Consider the following 14,259-nt stretch of genomic DNA (forward strand, 5'->3'; position numbering starts at 1 on the left):
TAATTTTTGGTTGAAAATTTATCTCTTGCTAAAAAATTAGTGTTTTTAGTTAAAAATGTATTCATGTTATTGTATGTGGAAAATTCAACTACTATTTGGGAAAAAATTTACTATTTTGTTAGTCATATTTTTTTGGTTGAAAATTATACGTATTAAAATGTTATTTTTTTGATTAGAGAAGTGTCACGTGATGCAAAGGCTATGTGACACTTTGTGCCCCCTCCCTCCTAGATTTTTACGGAAAAAGTGGACGCTCCCTAAAACTATTTTCTTAATTTTGAAGTTCCTCTTGGTAAATGTAAAAATATATGTTAAAGAAATGGTTTCTTTAATTAAAGACAAATATATTTATGAGTGTATAATTAACAGAATAATCAATTTTAGATCAAATTTTGAAATCCTGTATGGAGGTTGAACAAAAGATGTAATACAAGTGAAAGTTTCGAGTGTCCAAGACAGTCGTAATTTTCAATGCCATGAATATATCAAAATGGTTTATGATGACTCATGTATTTGATTATGATGGGGGGGGGGAATTAATTATTGATTGCTATTAAAAATGATTTAGATTGCTATAAATAAAAATAGTAGTATTTGCAAGAATCTAATCGCACTTTGAATTCTTTTGCAAAACAATTTAATCCTCTGTAGTGTATAATATCGTAAAATAAAAATGAAAACTTGTTGTAGTCCTTGTGATGCCCGAAACCATGAGCTCTTAGCCATGTGGGCGATCTACCCGTATATGGACACACATAAGAAGACTTTAAAGAATCTATACCGAATCTTTTTTCATCCGAGACTCTTTACCTTTCTTTATAAGTTTAAGAATAACTCGTGGGCATTATATTTTTCTTTAGCATGTGAGACAAAAATAATTAATTTCCCAGGAACCAAATAATTTTGGTTGAGCAGTTTTGGTTTTTCTTACCAAAATTTGGTTGCAACTAGCAAAAAAGCAGTGACTCAAACAGAATAGTTTTTTAAGAAGTTTTTGTTGAGTGTAACAAAGAATTTTGTTGAGCGTACTTGTGTTGACTACTTTTTCAATATAGTGGATTCGAGCGAAAAACACCTCTGCATTTTGATCGTTGATATTTGTAGTTCTACACGGAGAGAAATTTGAAGAGATTAATTCAAGGAAGCGCGCGTGATTGTAGAACTAGAATTTTTACGTGATTTAAATTCTCGGATTCTGTGATCTAAAAGCATAGAATTGAAGACCTGAGAGCAAAGCGGACCTATGCTTTAAAAGCAAGGGTTCCAAGATCGTATTTCTCGCGCCAAAGCGTAATAATATTAAGGACTAGTACTTTGAATTAACCTCCCAAAATTTCTTTCGGTGTATCAAAGAAAATAATGTTTAAAAAGAAAGAGTTTTTTGTTTAAAAAAAAAAAACGCTAGAATGATAAATGATTTGTACATTTTGTTATTCGTTGTATTTGTCTCTCAAATCCTAAAAACATACGTGAAAGTATTTTAAGTAACAAAATAATTGTTGTTCGAAAGAAAAATGTATTGTCCCAAAAAAACTATTTTATTAGGTCTACCAAAGTTTAGTTCGCTCGAAAAAAAAATTAATCTATTTTGTAAAACGTACAATATTTTTTTCAAGTCTAAAAAATCATTTATTCGAGTTTAAAAATATTTTATTAATTTAACCAAATAATTTGGTTGGTTCAAAAAAACGATTTTGTTGCTTCTACAAAAATAAAAAATTTGATTGGAACAACCAAACCTTTTTCTCAGTATAAATTTATTTATCTGGGAAAAAACCGTGAATTTCTTTCTGGTCGCAGTAAGATTCAAGTTTTAAATATTGTCATAATTTTGGTCAATTTAGTCATGTAATTTCTACTTTACATATACAATTAAATTATAAATTATTAATTCTCAAAAGTACTTATTTTTGTTGATATTAGTTAGTAGTGCAAAAAGAAATTAAGAGTATACTTTTAAATACTTAATATTAATAAACTTATTTTACAACGGTTTTATTAAAAATTGTTTTGTTTTTATTTTGTTATTATTTTTATTTTGTTTAAAATTCATATTTTGTCGCTGATTAGTTAACCGACATCTTTTTTGAATGAAAACTAATTTTTTGTCTGAAAAGTTATCTTTTTAATTTAAAAGTTCATCTTTTTCAGTATAAATATTTTATTTTTCTTCGAAAAGTGTTAAAAGGTCGATTAACATATTTTTGGATGGAAATTAATTCTTTTCTCGGACATTTTTTTTTTTATTTAAAAATTCACCTATTTTAGTCTAATTTTCTTTTTTGTTGGACAAAAATGCAACCGTTTGGATGAAAATTTAACAATCATATTAAAAAGACGTGCTTTTTGGTTAAAAATTCGACTATTAAGCAGAAAATTAACTTATTGTTTATACCATTCTTATTTTAGGTAAAAAATTTGGGTTTCAACTTTTTTGAAAGTTTGTCTTAATTTTAAAATTCACCAGCTTTAGCAGAAATGATATCTTTTTTTAGATAAAAATGCACCTATTTCGTTGAAAATTTAGCAACTTTGTTGAAAATTTAACTATTTCGTCGAAATTTTGTTGTTTTTAAAAATTGAATATTCATCTGTTTTAAAAGAAAGTTGATCTTTCTTGGATAAAATTGCAAATGTTTTATTGAACATTAAAATATTTTGTTAAAAAGTCATAGTTTGGGTTAAAAATTATACTGTCTTGTTGAAATTTTAACTATTTCGTAGAAAATTGACTTGTTTAAATTAAATATTTTGGTGTTGAAAAATAAACTGAACTATTTCGTAAAGAATTAAAAAATTTGGTTAAAAAGTCGTTCTTTTTGGTTAAAAACTCGTCTGTTTGGATTAAAAATTCAATTTTTTCATAGAAACTTATTTTTTGTTTCAAAATTCATATTTTGGCCCTGACAAAAGTCAAGTTAAATTTTTTTTAACAGAAAATTCAACTTTTTGAAGCACGTTGTTTAGAAATCAGTTTTTTCTTGAAGATTGATATTTTCAGTTGAAAATTCATCTCTTTGGTTAAAAGTTTGACCAGTTTTTTGTAGAAAATCTTTTTTTTAATGATAATTCAATTACTTGTGTAAAAGTTAAACTACATTTTTCAAAATATATTTTTTGATCGAAGGCTTGTGTCTGGTTGAAAATTTAACCGGATAGTCAAAAAGCCTTATTTTTTTGTTTAAAATCAATTTTTTAATGGAAAAAGTAACTTCCAAATTTTTTAAGATTGATTATTTTTTTAGTTGAAAATTCTCCTTTTTTGGAAAAAAGTAATAATTTTCTTGGCTTCATATTTCGTGTTTTTAAGGTAATGCATCAGTTTCATGGAAAATTAATTTTATCTTGAAGGTATATATATAAACTTTTATTTACTTCTTGAGTGAAAAATCTTTATTTGTTAAAAATTCGTCCTTTCGGTTTTAAAATTATATTTTTTATAGATTTCTTCTTTTTTGATTAAAATATAAACTATCACACTTTTTGTTGGGAATTTATCTTTTTATTTTGAAAATTCAACATTAGGTTCAAAATGCAATTATTTTGTTGAAAATGTAAGTATTTTGTTAAAAATTAATCTTTTATAGTAGAAACTACATTTTTTCGTTTAAAATAAATTAATAAATTTGAAAATGTTAAGTTCATGTCTGAAATACTGTTTTATTTCGTTTATAAATTTCAAATGAAATGTTAAGCCTTCTGCCAAAAAAAAGCTTAAAACATTAAAAATTAAAAACAAAATTAAAAATTAAAACAAAATAGATGTGATATTAGTCTAAATTATACTTGAATAAAATTTAGTTTATATTTTTTCGTTTTCAACCGCTTTAACCAAAAATAATGTAGATATATTTTCATCGGGGAGAATTAATTTTTAATTTAAAAAAAAACTAATTTTTTACACAACAGGTTAATTTCGTAGCACATATTTTAGTTCTGTAACTAAATTGATGAATTTTAAATCTGAGAATATGAATTTTTAATAAAAAAATTAATTTGCAAGTATTCAGTTGAATTTTCAACTTTTGAAAATTGAAATAATTAAAAAATTTAATTTTTAATCGCTGAAAATTTAACTCTTTTTTCGAAAATTCTTGTCTTTTGTTAAAAATTTGTCTTTTTTTTTGTAGAAAAATGATGTTCTGGTCACAAATCATTTTTACTGAAAATTTAACTATTTTGTGGAATGTCTGTCTTTTTTGTTGTAAAACAACTATTTTGTATTTAAAACTTAAATATTTTTTAGTTGAAAATTACACGTCTTTGTTGAAAATTCGTCCTTTTTTTGGTAGACAATTAGTTTTTTTTTTTTTTTTAACTGAATAACTATTTCATTTGATAAAAATTCGTATTTTTTGCTTGAATTCAACTATTATCTTTTTCGTAAATAAATTTTTTTTATTTGAAAATTAAACTACATTGCTGAAAATTTAGTTTTTGGTGGATATTCAAATTTCTTGGTTAAAAATCTATAAAAAAATTTTTTTTTTAAATTCATCTACTAGTTTAAAATATTCTTTTTTAAAAAATTCAACTGTTTTGTGGAAAATGCAATGTATTTCGTCTTGAATTGTTATGAGTTATTACTCCGCTGCTTTGGGATGACAAATAGAAAAAATTAAAAATGGGATAATTTTTCCAGCAAAAATTTTCAAATAAAATATGTTAGGCGGTTTTTTATTTTTATCTGTGTAAATACTTGTGTAAATTTGAAAGAAAATGGTGAATTTAATGTTTACTGTTCATGAATCTGGCATGGAATTTCCTAGTGTAAAGAATTTGAATTTAGGTGTATAATTAAAACTATAGAAATCAAGAACTTGGACTGTGGCGCCGCCTCACGTGATCTAGAGAACTTACTATTGTAAACAGCAACGCACGTGCTTCGTCGGTTTAATTCAGTCACTGCTAGTTCTCTAGCGACGTACGTATGATTTTTTTTATACTCGAAATTTTTTTTTATACTTAATTTTGTAAAGATTTTTTCAAGAAAGTTTTTACTTCTTTCAAAAGTGCATCATGTCGCGAAATATAAATATATCGAGGAAACCCCCTTTAAAAAAGGCGCCGACGGAGAAATGCTACGCAGTTGCCATTTTTTCAGGAAGGAATTTGAAATTAATATTCTCTGTACTTTATTATTAGTATTATAAATTTAATTTTACAACATTTCGAACTTAAAAATCGAACTCTAAAGCTAAACATTTTATCAAAATGGAATGTACTAACACTTTTCAATTGGACAATTTTAAATGAAATGCAGATAAACTACCTAATTTAGAATTTTTAACTTTAATAAATTTATAGAGTTCAAAGATTCAGATTCTATTCCAAAGATTTTAAAATTTTGAAAAATCAAGAATTTTTTTTAATTAAAAATTTTTCCAGAGAAAATCATTTTCAATTTTCCTAGGAATATTAAGAAAGTGTTTCTATTCTTTTCAAGCCTTTCCCAATTCTTTAGAAAAATCCATTTTTTGTTTGAAGTCTGCAAAAATCTACATTTTTTTTAAAATTAGGCTGTGGCTATTTGAAATCATTTCCACTTTTAAATTAATTTTAAATCTTTTCCAAACCTCTAAATATCTCTTAAAATTACTCAAATTTTTTCTACAAATGATGAGCGTTCAATTGTTATTTATACATCAAAATTCAACAACTTCACTTGCAAATTAAAAATTTTTCAAATAGAACAAAAGACCAATTTTCAACAAAATTAATTAATTTTCAGCTAAAATAGTTGAAGTTCCAAACAAAAAAATAAAGCTTTAACTAATGAGATTACTTTTCTAACCAAAAATACGATTTTTGAAGATATTAGGTGAATTAGCTGAATTAATTAATTTTTTAACTAAATAGTTACATTTTTAAACAAATAGTTGAATTTTGAACCAAAAAGATTATTTTGCAACTAAAAAAGATAAATTTTCAACCCAAAAGATTAAGTTTCGTGTAAAAAAAATGTTATCAACAAAATACATTCATTTTTAGCTAAAAAATCAGGGTGGCCGCTGGACCGGGAAACCGGGAATTTTTTGAGACCAGGAAAAAGCGGGACATGGAAGTGCATTTTTTTTTAAGCGGGAATTTTACAAATTTGTAGAAGAAAAATCTGTCCACGTTCGATTTCAACAGTTTGTAAATAATTAGTGGAATTGTTATGTTTTTCAATGAAAATATTGTTTAGATTACAATGCGTAATTAAAAATTTGTTTAGTTTAAAAATTTTCCATTTACAATTTTTATTTCTAAGCTTACATTATTAATTTAAAGAATTTATAAATGATTTGTTAAAGACTTGAACAAATAAAAAATAAAAGTCTGATGTTGAAAATTTTGGATAAAAAACATTTTTATTTGATAAATACATTTTTTTAAAATTTATCTGTACTTTAAGTAATAAAAAGTGAACAAAAACGATTTGACAAAACGATTTTAAACCTGTTCAAAATTTAAGAATTTTTAGATTTTAACATTAAAACTTGAACGGTTTCAATTTGAAAGCCTTAGTGATTAAACAAATTTGAACATGTGACTGAAAGTTTATAAAATTTTCAACTTAAAAATAACTTCATAATAATATATTCTTAATTAAAGGATTTTATTAAATTTAAAATAGTGTTTCAGTCTAAAATATTCCATTTTTAACCCATTCAATTTGAAATTTTTAATTAAAGCAAAGATTAATTATTGAATATTTAACAATATTTGAATTTTTATTTAGGACAAGTGCATTGAAAAGCCTTTACACGTTGAACGTTACAATTTTAATTGTTGTATTTGAAAAATGCTTAATTTGTAAATGAAGTTTTTAAATTTTGATATGTAATTTACAAATGAACAATTGTAGAAAAACTTTAGGTAATTTTAAGAGATATTTAGGAGTTTTACAAAGAATAAAAATTATCATGCAAATTTTAGAAAATTTTCTTAAAATCTTCTACAATCTTTTTTGAAAATTTTGTTTAAATCTTTGAAAAACTTGTTAAATATTCTCTTAAAATAATTTTTCAAAATAAAAAAGTTATTTTTAATTTTCCTGGGAATCTTAAGAAAATGTTTTGATTCTTTTGAAGCCTTTCACAATTCTGGAAAAAAAGAATCTAATTTTTTAGTTTAAAATCTGCGAAAATCTACATTTTGCTTTACATCCGCCTACAAATAATAAATATTCAATATTTATGCATACATCCAAATTGTGTAAAAAAATTTTTAAATTTGCAGGATTTTCTGAAAATTGTAGAAAAAATTCAATTCATTTTGACAGATATTTAGAAGTTTTGCAAAAATTTCAAAAATAATTTTTAATTTAAAACCAGTTTATAAACAACTTCTAGATTTCTCAAGATTGATTTTTTAATTTATAGCATTGAAAATGATAACGTGGATTTATATTTTTTTAAATTGAAAAATGCAAATGTTCCACTTTGAGTGCTTTCATTTGCAGTTCAGTTTTTATTACCTCAAGTGGAAATTTTTTTATCTTTAGTGTTCCTTTTTTTTTTATTTCATTGACCGTGAAAAATATTTGCGAACAGGGAAATGACCAAGAATGTATTTCGTCGATTAAAACGGCCACCCTGAAAATACAGTTTTACCTAAAACTATTATAGTTCAATTTTCATTTGGAAAGGTCCATTTTTAAGAAAACAAAAAAATTAATTTATTAATAAAGCTGTAAAAAATAAAATATAAAGAATAAATTTAAATAAATTTTCTATATTTAGATACATTTTCCCCAAAAAATGGAATAGACCAATGTTCTGTCCAAAAATAGTCAAATTTCTAAAAAATAAAACTTGTGTTAAGTTGTGCTCGACCAATGCAGTCTTTATTCCCTCTAACAAAATTACGTGAGATCAACAGTTCTCATATGAAATCTCAAAATGTGCCTAAAACACAAAATACGTAAAATTTCGCAATTTGACTATTTTTCCAAATTTGGTGTTTTTGAGTTTCAGGTACATTTTGAGATTTCCTATGATAACGGTTGATCTCACGTAATTTTGTTAGAGGGAATGAAGATTGCATTTATTGAGCAAACCTAGCACAAGTTTTAGTTTTTCGAAATTTGACTATTTTTGGACATATTGTGTTTTTTGAGTTTACCTTTTGAGGTTTCATATGAGAACTGTTGATCTCACGTAATTTTGGTAGAGGGAATAAAGACTAAATTTATCGAGCGCAACCTAGCACAAGTTTTATTTTTTCAAAATTTAACTATTTTTGGACATTTTGTGTTTTTTGAGTTTACCTTTTGAGTTTTCATATGATAACGGTTGATCTCACGTAATTTTCTTAAAGAAAATAAGGACTGCATTTGTCGAGCACAACTCAGCACAAGTTTTATTTTTTCGAAATTTAGTTATTTTTGCATCTTATTCGTTTTTTGAATTTTACATTTGGGGTTTTAATTTGAGAACTGTTGATCTCACGTAATTTTGTTCGAGGGAATAAAGACTGCATTTGTCGATCACAGCCTAGCACAAGTTTTAGTTTTTAGAAATTTTAAAAAATAATACATTTTTTGGTTTTTGGTTTTTTTTTAAACGGTTAAGTTTTTGGAATTTTTATTTCTTGCATAAAATTGTGTATACTTCGAGCCGTCTTGCACAACCTTTCTTTTTACGTTTTTCAAAAATTGTGCCCGTAATTTTTGATTTTTCAAAAAACCATTTACAGCACAAATGAGCACAATTTAGCACAACTTTAATTTTTTATAAAAAATAAGTTTGCGGATCTAACTTCCGGGACATCTCGGAGCGTGCGGCTTTGGCGACTTTTTCGGACTTTTGTGGAAATTGCGACTAAATCTACTTTTTTCGGTTTTCTCAGAAGTTCGCGATAATTATTGTCACTTTCAATTATAATCCCAAAGATACCTTTAAAATGGAAAATTAATTTAATTTAAAAAACTCTATGATTTTAATTGAAAAAATTAAAAATTGAATACTTTGTCATCGAATCTTCGTGCTTAGAACATTTTTAATTTATAGCATTTTTAATCAAACAATTTCTAATTTCTTCAATCCTTATACAGAGATTTAATTTTTTCAAATTGCTTGGACATTTTCAAGTTGAAGACGTTTAAAATCGACTAATTTCAAATGTTTCTTTTTTCTTTAAAATACATTATTTTAGATTGAAAATTTCTCTTCTATGGTAAAAAGGTTGAAGATTCAAATATTTGTTTAAAAAATCATCTTAAAAAAATTTTTTGAATTACACTTTCAATAAAAAATTAATTTCTTTAACTGAAAATTTATTTATTCCATTTTTTTGTGGAAAATTTATCTTTTTTGACAAAAATTTAATCTTCTTCGTTTAAATTATTTTTTGGAAATTTGATTTTTTTATCGAAAAATTTAACTATTGAAAGTTGAACTGCTTTGGTAGTTAATTAATCTCATTAGTCGAAACTTCATTTTTTGGTTGAAAATGTAACTATTTTGTTGCAGATTCATTTTCTTTTGTTTTCTTAATAATGTACCTCTCTAACTGGAAATTAAAGTATTATAGTTTTAGTTAAAATGTATTTTTAGCTGACAATTAATGTATTTCGTTAAAAAAATTCTTTGACTAGAAACTTAAACTTTTGGGTTAAAAATTTATCTTTTTTAGTTTAAATTAATATATGTATTTTTTTGGAATTTTGGTTTTTTAGTTGAAAAATAATCTGTTTGTTTAAAAATGTATTTATTTAGTGAAAAAAATAATTTGGTAAATTTAACTAAATTGTTAAAAAATCTTATTTTTTGGTAGAAAAGCAATCTCATTAGTTAAAGCTTTATTTCTTTTTTTAGAATTTCAACTATTGTAGCTAGAAACTAGTTCATTTTGTTGAAAATTTATGTTTTGATAGCTAATTAATATTGCTGATTGAAAATTCACCTATTTGTATTAAAATTCATTTTTTGGTTTCAGATTCATCATTTTAGTTAAAAATTCATTTCTTTAATTGTAAATGTAACTATTTCATTTTTTGAAGAAATGTAATATTTTTTAATAGAAATATAATCTTCTCTTTTGAAACTGTATCTGTTCTGTTTAACATTGAAATATTTTGTTGAAAATAAATTTTGTGTGCTGAAAATTATTTTCTCTCTTTGAAAACTTAACTATTTTTTCATAATTCGTTTTTTTTTTTTTTTTATTGAAAGTTAATTCTTTTACCTGAAAATTATGCTTCCACATTTTTTTGTAGACATTTTGTTTATTTTGTTAAAAATTTAACTGTTTTTTTGGAAAATTAATCTTTTATTGCTTGAAAACTTAACTGTTTTGTCGAAAATTACTCTTTTTTATTAAAAGCTCGTCTGTTTTGGTATTTGATATCTTTTCTATAATTCCTAAAAGAAAAATTTAGAACAGTCACGGTGAATAAATTTTTTTTTAAGAGTCAGGGAATGAGGGAAAAACTTGACTGGACTTTTTAATTTTAGATCCTTTGAAGGGCGCACTTTTCAAATACAAATTCTCAATTAATTTTGCTATCGCAGAGTCAGGATATTGCCGCTTAAATTTAAATTACCAATAGTAACAGTTCCCCCTAGTAAACTCTATTTTTGTTGCAACCGGGAAATGATCAAGAATTTAAAAAAAAATTTAGTAAAAGACGCTTTGAATTTTCATTAAAATCGGTCAATAGAGGTTAGTTGAAATATCTTTATTGCCAAGTTAATTTAAAAATGCATAATGCAGTTTCTTTTTAGGTTTTCAATTTAAAAAAAGAAGCTTTTGCAGTAAAGAACTTGAACAATAATTTTTTATTTTCGTTGGATGCATTTAAAAATATTTTTCAAGAATGCAGTTTAAATAACATTGAATTCCGACCAAAAATGACCAAATTGAAACAAAATACAAAAATTTTTAATCCTATTTTTGAATTGTCAAGCTTAAAATACGAATTTTCAACCAAGTAGGATGACTTTTTAACAAAATTTTTGAATTTTTAACAAAATACTTCAGTTTCGAATGAGCTTTCAACAAAATAGTTGAATTTCCAACCAAATATTTAAATTTTCAACAAAAAAGCTTAATTTTCAACTAAGAAAATCAATTTTCTGCCAAAAAGACGAATTCGCAACAAAATAAATAAATTTGTAACCAAATAGTTTATTTTTGAACCAAAAAATTAATTTTCTACAGTAAAATACAAATTTTCAACTAAATAGTTTAAACAATGGATATGTTTTTAGTTCAAAATTTATTTGATTAATTTTTACTTCATATATTTTTCGTTCTTAACATTTTTAACTAAATATAGTTGAATTTTTAAACTGAAGAAGAGCAATTTTTTACCAAAAATGAAGTCGCTAAATTTGTATTGAGGAAAATTAATTTTTTACAAAAATTGTTGGTTTTTAAGGGAAAGAGAGACATTTTTTATCAAACAATTGAATTTTCAAGCCGAGAATATAAATTTTCAATAAACAAGATAATTTACAAGCAAGCAGTTAAATTTTCAGTTAAAAAAAAACACATTTTTTAATTTAAATTGGAAAATAAAATTAAATATTAATAACCATCATTTTCTAAAACTATTTTAGTTAAAAAATCACTTATGTTACTGAAAATTTAATTATTCTATTTTTGGTTTAAAATGTATCTGTTTTGAATTAAATTTCAATTTTTCTTGTTAGAAATTCAGCTGCTTTGTTAGAAAAGTAATCTCATGAGTTGAAATTTTTAACATTTTGTTGAAAATTTGGTAATTTTAATTGTTTTCTAACTGAAAATTTAATATAATTTCATTTTTGTTTGAAAATATATCTTTGAATTTGAAAATTTATCTGTTACAGGTGAAAATTCGACTACTTTGTTGAAAATTCGTCTTTTTTGGTAGAAATGTAATCTGAATAGTTAAAAACTCTTTTTTTCGGTTGAAAATTAAACCATTCCGTTGAACATTCGTTTTTTTGTTTGATAATTATTTTTCTGTTTGGTTGACATTTTATCCTTTTAACTGAAAATTAAATTATTCTATTTTTGGTTAGAAATTCATATTTTAAAAAAATTTATAAAAAATTTTTTTTTAATTATGTATTTTGTTGGAAATATGTCTTTTGGAAGAAAATTAATTTTTTGGATTTTAAATTCGACCCTTTGGTTTAAACCAGCCCCCCCCCCCTCGACAATCCATGATTTTAGTTTAAAAAATCATTATTTTAGTTTTAAATTACTTTCTTTCACTGAAAGTTTAACCATGCCATTTTTTGTTGAAAATTTATATTTTTTGATAGCAATTTAATCTTCTTGGTTGAAAATTTAACTGTTTTGTTGAAAATTCGTTTGTTAGTTAAAAATTCATTTTTTTTTCTGAAATGTAACTATTCCATTTTTGCTTGGAAATTTATCTTTTTTAGTAAAATTGCATTTATTTGGTTGAAAACTCGTTTTTTTTTTTTTTGAAATCTTAACATTTTGGCCCCCATATTATTGATTACCATTTTTTTTCATAGTTAAGCGCACATAAGGCAAAGAGACTTCTTGACTTTAATTGTTCTACTTTGCTGCGGTTGTTAATTTTTTACATTACCGCTTGCTAACGACCCAGCAAATCACGTAGTTTAACTGCTCACATCATTAAAATGAAAATAAATTGTCTTATTTACATTTAATTTTTATATTTTAAAATTTAGTTTTTTTTAAATTATTTTTTAAGTCCGAAATTTGTTGAAATTAATAATATTAAAATCGAACTATTTTAATTGAATAAAAAATAATTTTAAAAAAAGGAACAGAAAATGAAGGGCCATCTCCAAATCCCTTACCATAATTTTTTCTCTTTTTTTAAATTTTAAATAAGAATCGAAAAAACATTCGCAAGACGTTTAAAGTTATATGATGAGTAAAACATACAAAATAAATTTTTGAATCAAATAGTTGCATTTTCAACCAAGAAGATTCATTTTCTACCAAAAAAGGTGAATTTTCAATAAATTGGAAAAAAAATTCGAACAATGGATGTGATATGAGTCTTAATTTCGTTGGATGAATTTTATTTATTTCGTTCCTCAAAATTTTTTACTGTATAGTTGAAATTTTAGAATAAGAAAGTTTAATTTCGAACAAAAATTAAATTTTACCAGAAAATATGAAGTTTCAACAAATTTCATTTGATTAATTTTTAGTGTATATTTTTTGTGTTTCTAAAGATTTTTATCTAAATGATTGAATTTTAAGATTGAAAAAGGTCCATTTTTAACAAAAAATGGAGTAGTTAAACGTTTATTGAGGAGAATTAATTTTCAATTAAAAAAAAACACTTTTCAAACCAAAAAGCCGAACTTTCTACGAGCAGTTGAATTTTTAGGAAAATAATTCAATTTTCAGTTAAGAAACTTATTTTTGACAAACAGAAAAATAATTTTCATCTCAAAAAATTATGCATTTTCAATAAAAAAATTATCTTTTAAAAAAGTTAATTTATCAACCAAGAAGTTGAATTTTTTAACCTAATTTTGTTGAAAATTCTTCTTCTTTTGTCGAAAAGTAGTCTCGTTTTTAAAATTAATTTCCTTGGTTGAAAATTGAAGGTTTTGTCGCAAAATGTTTTTTTTTGTTTTTTGTTTGTTTTTTTTTTAATGTATTGTCCAAACTGAAAATGTAACGATTTTACTTTTAGGTAAAAATGTATCTCTTTTAGTTTAAAATTAATTTACCATGTACAAATTTTTTATATTTTTTTTAGAAAATTAATCTTTTGGTTAGATTTTTTAATCAGAAGGTATGATTTTTTTAACAATGACATTGAATTTTTGACAAAATTATTCAATTTTCGGTTGAAAAATTCATTTTTAACCGAAAAAATCGAATTTTTAACTAAAATACTGAATCTTCAACCATAAAAATTAGCTTTTAAGTATTTTAACTTTCAACCTAGAACTTTATTTTTTAAGTCAATAAGATGAATTTTTAACGAAAAATTTAAAATATTAATATTTAAAAAAAAAGGTTTCAGTTTAAAATATGAACAAGTTGGATTTAACCAACAAAAGCGAATTTCCATCAAAATAATGGAATCCACAACTAAAACAGATTAATTTCTACAGAAAGAGATGTATTTTGAAATTAAAAAGATGAATATTCAACAAAATAGTTGAGTTTTCAACAACAACAAAATTGTTTATTTTAGAAAGAAAAAAATTTCCATCAAATTGTGAAATTTGTATATTTGAAATACGAATTTTCTACGTGATACATACGTTTTCAACTAAACAATTACATTTTTATCAACGGTTTAAATTTTCGAATTCC

The sequence above is a fragment of the Belonocnema kinseyi genome, chromosome 5, assembly GCF_010883055.1.
Source record: "Belonocnema kinseyi isolate 2016_QV_RU_SX_M_011 chromosome 5, B_treatae_v1, whole genome shotgun sequence".
Lineage (NCBI taxonomy): Eukaryota > Metazoa > Arthropoda > Insecta > Hymenoptera > Cynipidae > Belonocnema > Belonocnema kinseyi.